Below are 8,454 nucleotides of genomic sequence, written 5' to 3'. Positions count from 1 at the left end.
CATTCATAACTGACAGCCTCGCGCTCCGCTCGTGCCCGGGTAGAAGAGGTGCTCCAATTTGGCTTAACTGTGACACACGCCCGCCCTCCTCCCCCGGAGCTTCCATTCGGTTAAACTTAGGGGCCGCTTGGCACCGCCCGTGCCCGGGGAAGGTGCTCCTCTTCGGCTTACTGTGACGCGAGCATGCCCTCCTCCTCCGGAGCTTCCATTCGGTTAAACTTAGGGGCCGCTTGGAACCGCCCGTGCCCGGGGAAGGTGCTCCTCTACGGCTTAACTGCCACGCACGCCGGCCGGAGCTCTGGTACGGTCCGAACCGCGCGAAACGTCGCCACCGATCGTGTCCGGGGGAACGTGCTCTTCTTCGTCCACTCTCCTCTTCGCCCACGCTCTTCTTCGGCGCACGCCGGCCGTCTAACCGCTCCAGCGCCCCGTCGTGCCGCTCGGCGAAACTACAATGCCCCCGAATATTTTTTAGACCCGCGAAGCACTGAACCCGCGAAAGGTGAACCGCGAAGTAGCGAGGGTTCACTGTATGTATAAGACCAAGACCTACAAAAAAGTCTCTTGGAGCAATGAGCTAGGTTTTACAGGAAGTCGGCCATTTTGAATTTACTTAAAAGGGGGCGGGTCACCACAATGGACTTTGTGTAGAAATTATTATTGGGGCCCGAGCAGCGACCGCGGCGAGGTCCCTATTGTTTTTGTAGAAATTATTATTACTTTTATTATTATTATTATTATTATTATTAGGGCCTGAGCAGCGACCGCTGCGAAGTCCCTATTGTTTTTGTAGAAATTATTATTATTATTATTTTTCCGATTGTTCGATTGCATTTTTGACCCCTGAAACATGCACAAAAACTCACCAAACTTGGCAGTCTCATCGGGCATGGCGAAAAATTTGATATTTTAACGTCTAATATGAACAGGAAGTGAGTTATGAATTTTTGAAAGTCCGACTTTTGCCCTTTTTTGCATGTTTACAGGGGTCATTCTTTTGCACCCTGATCCTAAAGGCTTCATCTGATTGCCTAAAAATTCTGTCTGTAGCATCTGAAGACCTGGGACAAACACTGGGGCTAAAATTGTTTGTTTCCGAAATACTATATGACGGGGGCGGGGCATCAAAGTTTTCACTTAAGATTTCCTTCGCCGCAATGGACAAAATGCTTAATAACTCTCCTGCACATGCTGCTAAAAATCCAAAACTTCACATGTACATAAAGAGTCTGTACCTGAAGACATCTATATGTTTATATTCAGTTATACACCTTGCGCCAATCAATATCATTTTTTACATTTTGACGTACTGCACGGTGCCCTTTTAACGAATCTGATTGAAAATTGGCTAGAAAAGACTCAAGACATTGATCTTACTCTATCCCTATTTTTACGACTTTCCTTCAAAGGGCGTGGCTATTACGGTGCCGCAGAGTCTGATTATTCTCCGTGGCAACAAAAGTTCCTGCAAAATGATTCAGATGATCCATCTTCTGGAAATCTTTCACATTTGAGGATATTCAGGCCCTGAAGACGGCTGCCAACTTATTTTTGATCGCAGTGGTAGCGCCACCAACTGGTTAAAACAAATACAAATTATTTTCGTTGATGTTTTTCTCCGGGCAGGTGAACAAAATCTACCTTATATTTGCTCGGATGAGTGTTTAGGCCTTGAGCATGTCACAATACAAAAGTCTTTCGCCTTCTTCAGAGTGTCACATGATGCTGTCTTGTGACCCGTCTTTATCAGCTGATGTTCCATGAGGGCGTGACTTACCTGTCACAAGAATGAAGGCAAGTCACGCCCCCCGCTGTCCGTTCACTCCGCCAAGATGCTGGTCCAGGTGGTAGAGAGGATGAAGGCTCCCTTGTCTCTGTTCATGGTTTTTATGCCTCGCTTGCAGATCTCAATGGCCTCTCTGATCCAGCGCTGTTGTTTGTTCTCTTCTGTGCGGATGACCCTGCCCTTCTCCCGGTCCATGATGTGGTTTTCCCTTTTGCAGTGGTCAGTGATTGCTGATTTGTAATGTTCATGTTGTGTTTGTTCTTTTACTGCTCTGATTTTTTCATTTTTTTGACAGGTAAGTCACACCCTCATGGAACATCAGCTGATAAAGACGGGTCTCAAGACACCATCATGCGACACTCTGAAGAAGGCGAAAGACTCGCCGAAACATGTCAGGTAAAAAATTAACCTAAAACATAATTGTCTGCTTTTAATGAATCAGTCAAATATCAATAATAAGAAGACAAAATGAACCTAATACAAATAAATGAATGCTTAATAACTCCCCTGCACATGCTCCTAAAAATCCAAACCTTCACCTGTAAATAAAACGTCCCGACCTGAAGACATCTTAATGTTATTATTTTGTTATACACACAGTGCCGCCAAGTGGAATCAAAAATTTTTTTTAATTTTAATTTTCACGTACTGCACGGTGCCCTTTTGACGAATCCGACTGAAAATTAGTCAGAAAAGACTCAAGACAATGATCTTACTCTCTGCCGAATTTTGTGACGTTTTTGCAAAAGGCGTGGCTATTAAGGTGCTGAAAAGTCCGATTGTACTCTGTGGCAACAAAAGCTCCGGCAACATGACTCAGATGATCCTATCTTCTCGAAGTTGTACACATTTGAGGATACTTCAGCCCTGAAGACATCTACCAACTTATTTTACATCGTAGTAGTAGCGCCACCAACTGGTAAAAGCTAATACAAGTTATTTTCTTGGATGTTTTTCTCCGTGCAACTCAACAAGGTCGCCCTCATATATGCTCGGATGACTGTTTCGGCCATGAGGATGTCACAATACGAAATTAGTCCTTTTTCGTGAAAAGTTGTGGGAGTGGCATTGCACTGTTCGGCAATAAAACAACGCTGATTATGAGGTTCTAAATATGAACGACAACTCGTGAAACTTTACACACACATGAGGCCGAGCAAATTTATCAATATTTTATACGTTAGTTGTGCAGCTTTTTTGAAATGGCTCGCCATGGCCCTCGAGAAATGTTAAAAAAAAGCAGCTCTGGTTGAGTGTTTCACCTCGCTTTTTGTAAATTTTATGGAGTACAGTGAACCCTCGGTTATCGCGGTTAATGGGGACCGAGACCACCCGCGAAAACTGAAAATCCGCGAAGTAGCGGCGCACCTTCAAAAATGCTTAAAAAAAATATACAATATATATAATAAATATATAAATATATATATATATATATATATATATATATATATATATATATATATATATATATATATATATATATACGGGGAAAGAGAGAGTGAAATTCATGTTATAACAAAAAAACCAAATTATTATTAAAACGTATTATTTTTTTATTCCCCAGCCATTCTTTTTGTATTTATTTAATTACTCCGACTTTTACCTGCTGGTACGCCGTCCGGTGTGCCCTGTGAAATGAAAGGTGGCATTCTTTATTTATTTATTCATTTATTCATTCATAACTGACAGCCTCGCGCATCCGCTCGTGCCCGGGCAGAAGAGGTGCTCCAATTTGGCTTAACTGTGACACACGCCCGTCCTCCTCCCCCGGAGCTTCCATTCGGTTAAACTTAGGGGCCGCTTGGCACCGCCCGTGCCCGGGGAAGGTGCTCCTCTTCGGCTTACTGTGACGCGAGCATGCCCTCCTCCTCCGGAGCTTCCATTCGGTTAAACTTAGGGGCCGCTTGGAACCGCCCGTGCCCGGGGAAGGTGCTCCTCTTCGGCTTACTGTGACGCGAGCATGCCCTCCTCCTCCGGAGCTTCCATTCGGTTAAACTTAGGGGCCGCTTGGAACCGCCCGTGCCCGGGGAAGGTTCTCCTCTTCGGCTTACTGTGACGCGAGCATGCCCTCCTCCTCCGGAGCTTCCATTCGGTTAAACTTAGGGGCCGCTTGGCACCGCCCGTGCCCGGGGAAGGTGCTCCTCTACGGCTTAACTGCCACGCACGCTGGCCGGAGCTCTGGTACGGTCCGAACCGCGCGAAACGTCGCCACCGATCGTGTCCGGGGGAACGTGCTCTTCTTCGTCCACTCTCCTCTTCGCCCACGCTCTTCTTCGGCGCACGCCGGCCGTCTAACCGCTCCAGCGCCCCGTCGTGCCGCTCGGCGAAACTACAATGCCCCCGAATATTTTTTAGACCCGCGAAGCACTGAACCCGCGAAAGGTGAACCGCGAAGTAGCGAGGGTTCACTGTATGTATAAGACCAAGACCTACAAAAAAGTCTCTTGGAGCAATGAGCTAGGTTTTACAGGAAGTCGGCCATTTTGAATTTACTTAAAAGGGGGCGGGTCACCACAATGGACTTTGTGTAGAAATTATTATTGGGGCCCGAGCAGCGACCGCGGCGAGGTCCCTATTGTTTTTGTAGAAAATATTATTACTTTTATTATTATTATTATTATTATTATTAGGGCCTGAGCAGCGACCGCTGCGAAGTCCCTATTGTTTTTGTAGAAATTATTATTATTATTATTTTTCCGATTGTTCGATCGCATTTTTGACCCCCGAAACATGCACAAAAACTCACCAAACTTGGCAGTCTCATCGGGCATGGCGAAAAATTTGATATTTTTTAACGTCTAATATGAACAGGAAGTGAGTTATGAATTTTTGAAAGTCCGACTTTTGCCCTTTTTTGCATGTTTACAGGGGTCATTCTTTTGCACCCTGATCCTAAAGGCTTCATCTGATTGCCTTAAAGTTCTGTCTGGAGCATCTTAAGACCTGGGACAAACACTGGGGCTAAAATTTTTTGTTTCCGAAATACTATATGACGGGGGCGGGGCTTCAAAGTTTTCACTTAAGATTTCCTTCGCCGCAATGGACAAAATGCTTAATAACTCTCCTGCACGTGCTGCTAAAAATCCAAAACTTCACATGTACATAAAGAGTCGGTACCTGAAGACATCTATATGTTTATATTCAGTTATACACCTTGCGCCAATCAATATAAATGTTTACATTTTGACGTACTGCACGGTGCCCTTTTAACGAATCCGACTGAAAATTGGCTAGAAAAGACTCAAGACATTGATCTTACTCTATCCCTATTTTTATGACTTTCCTTCAAAGGGCGTGGCTATTACGGTGCCGCAGAGTCTGATTATTCTCCGTGGCAACAAAAGTTCCTGCAAAATGATTCAGATGATCCATCTTCTGGAAATCTTTCACATTTGAGGATATTCAGGCCCTGAAGACGGCTGCCAACTTATTTTTGATCGCAGTGGTAGCGCCACCAACTGGTTAAAACAAATACAAATTATTTTCGTTGATGTTTTTCTCCGGGCAGGTTAACAAAATCTACCTTATATTTGCTCGGATGAGTGTTTAGGCCTTGAGCATGTCACAATACGAAAGTCTTTCGCCTTCTTCAGAGTGTCACATGATGGTGTCTTGTGACCCGTCTTTATCAGCTGATGTTCCATGAGGGCGTGACTTACCTGTCACAAGAATGAAGGCAAGTCACGCCCCCCGCTGTCCGTTCACTCCGCCAAGATGCTGGTCCAGGTGGTAGAGAGGATGAAGGCTCCCTTGTCTCTGTTCATGGTTTTTATGCCTCGCTTGCAGATCTCAATGGCCTCTCTGATCCAGCGCTGTTGTTTGTTCTCTTCTGTGCGGATGACCCTGCCCTTCTCCCGGTCCATGATGTGGTTTTCCCTTTTGCAGTGGTCAGTGATTGCTGATTTGTAATGTTCATGTTGTGCTTGTTCTTTTACTGCTCTGATTTTTTCATTTTTTTGACAGGTAAGTCACACCCTCATGGAACATCAGCTGATAAAGACGGGTCTCAAGACACCATCATGCGACACTCTGAAGAAGGCGAAAGACTCGCCGAAACATGTCAGGTAAAAAATTAACCTAAAACATAATTGTCTGCTTTTAATGAATCAGTCAAATATCAATAATAAGAAGACAAAATGAACCTAATACAAATAAATGAATGCTTAATAACTCCCCTGCACATGCTCCTAAAAATCCAAACCTTCACCTGTAAATAAAACGTCCCGACCTGAAGACATCTTAATGTTATTATTTTGTTATACACACAGTGCCGCCAAGTGGAATCAAAAATTTGTTTTTATTTTAATTTTCACGTACTGCACGGTGCCCTTTTGACGAATCCGACTGAAAATTAGTCAGAAAAGACTCAAGACAATGATCTTACTCTCTGCCGAATTTTGTGACGTTTTGGCAAAAGGCGTGGCTATTAAGGTGCTGAAAAGTCCGATTGTACTCTGTGGCAACAAAAGCTCCGGCAACATGACTCAGATGATCCTATCTTCTCGAAGTTGTACACATTTGAGGATACTTCAGCCCTGAAGACATCTACCAACTTATTTTACATCGTAGTAGTAGCGCCACCAACTGGTAAAAGCTAATACAAGTTATTTTCTTGGATGTTTTTCTCCGTGCAACTCAACAAGGTCGCCCTCATATATGCTCGGATGACTGTTTCGGCCATGAGGATGTCACAATACGAAATTCGTGATTTTTCGTGAAAAGTTGTGGGAGTGGCATTGCACTGTTCGGCAATAAAACAAAGCTGATTATGAGGTTCTAAATATGAACGACAACTCGTAAAACTTTACACACACATCAGGCCGAGCAAATTTATCAATATTTTATACGTTAGTTGTGCAGCTTTTTTGAAATGGCTCGCCATGGCCCTCGAGAAATGTTAAAAAAAAGCAGCTCTGGTTGAATGTTTCACCTCGCTTTTTGTAAATTTTATGGAGTACAGTGAACTCTCTGTTATCGCGGTTAATGGGGACCGACACCATCCGCGAAAACTGAAAATCCGCGAAGTAGCGGCGCACCTTCAAAAATGCTTAAAAAAAATATACAATATATATAATAAATATATAAATATATATATATATATATATATATATATATATACGGGGAGAGAGAGAGTGAAATTCATGTTATAAAAAAAAAAACAAATTATTATTAAAACGTATTATTTTTTTATTCCCCAGCCATTCTTTTTGTATTTATTTAATTACTCCGACTTTTACCTGCTGGTACGCCGTCCGGTGTGCCCTGTGAAATGAAAGGTGGCATTCTTTATTTATTTATTCATTTATTCATTCATAACTGACAGCCTCGCGCTCCGCTCGTGCCCGGGCAGAAGAGGTGCTCCAATTTGGCTTAACTGTGACACACGCCCGTCCTCCTCCCCCGGAGCTTCCATTCGGTTAAACTTAGGGGCCGCTTGGCACCGCCCGTGCCCGGGGAAGGTGCTCCTCTACGGCTTAACTGCCACGCACGCTGGCCGGAGCTCTGGTACGGTCCGAACCGCGCGAAACGTCGCCACCGATCGTGTCCGGGGGAACGTGCTCTTCTTCGTCCACTCTCCTCTTCGCCCACGCTCTTCTTCGGCGCACGCCGGCCGTCTAACCGCTCCAGCGCCCCGTCGTGCCGCTCGGCGAAACTACAATGCCCCCGAATATTTTTTAGACCCGCGAAGCACTGAACCCGCGAAAGGTGAACCGCGAAGTAGCGAGGGTTCACTGTATGTATAAGACCAAGACCTACAAAAAAGTCTATTGGAGCAATGAGCTAGGTTTTACAGGAAGTCGGCCATTTTGAATTTACTTAAAAGGGGGCGGGTCACCACAATGGACTTTGTGTAGAAATTATTATTGGGGCCCGAGCAGCGACCGCGGCGAGGTCCCTATTGTTTTTGTAGAAGATATTATTACTTTTATTATTATTATTATTATTATTATTAGGGTCTGAGCAGCGACCGCTGCGAAGTCCCTATTGTTTTTGTAGAAATTATTTTTATTATTATTTTTCCGATTGTTCGATCGCATTTTTGACCCCCGAAACATGCACAAAAACTCACCAAACTTGGCAGTCTCATCGGGCATGGCGAAAAATTTGATATTTTAACGTCTAATATGAACAGGAAGTGAGTTATGAATTTTTGAAAGTCCGACTTTTGCCCTTTTTTGCATGTTTACAGGGGTCATTCTTTTGCACCCTGATCCTAAAGGCTTCATCTGATTGCCTTAAAATTCTGTCTGTAGCATCTGAAGACCTGGCACAAACACTGGGGCTAAAATTTTTTGTTTCCGAAATACTATATGACGGGGGCGAGGCATCAAAGTTTTCACTTAAGATTTCCTTCGCCGCAATGGACAAAATGCTTAATAACTCTCCTGCACATGCTGCTAAAAATCCAAAACTTCACATGTACATAAAGAGTCTGTACCTGAAGACATCTATATATTTATATTCATTTATACACCTTGCGCCAATCAATATCATTTTTTACATTTTGACGTACTGCACGGTGCCCTTTTAACGAATCTGATTGAAAATTGGCTAGAAAAGACTCAAGACATTGATCTTACTCTATCCCTATTTTTGTGACTTTCCTTCGAAGGGCGTGGCTATTACGGTGCCGCAGAGTCTGATTATTCTCCGTGGCAACAAAAGTT

This window comes from Idiotropiscis lumnitzeri, unplaced genomic scaffold (assembly GCF_059441095.1).
Source record: "Idiotropiscis lumnitzeri isolate Australia: NSW breed Sydney's pygmy pipehorse unplaced genomic scaffold, RoL_Ilum_1.0 HiC_scaffold_115, whole genome shotgun sequence".
In the NCBI taxonomy this organism is placed as follows: Eukaryota; Metazoa; Chordata; class Actinopteri; order Syngnathiformes; family Syngnathidae; genus Idiotropiscis; species Idiotropiscis lumnitzeri.
Note: the sequence above shows the minus strand (reverse complement) of the source record.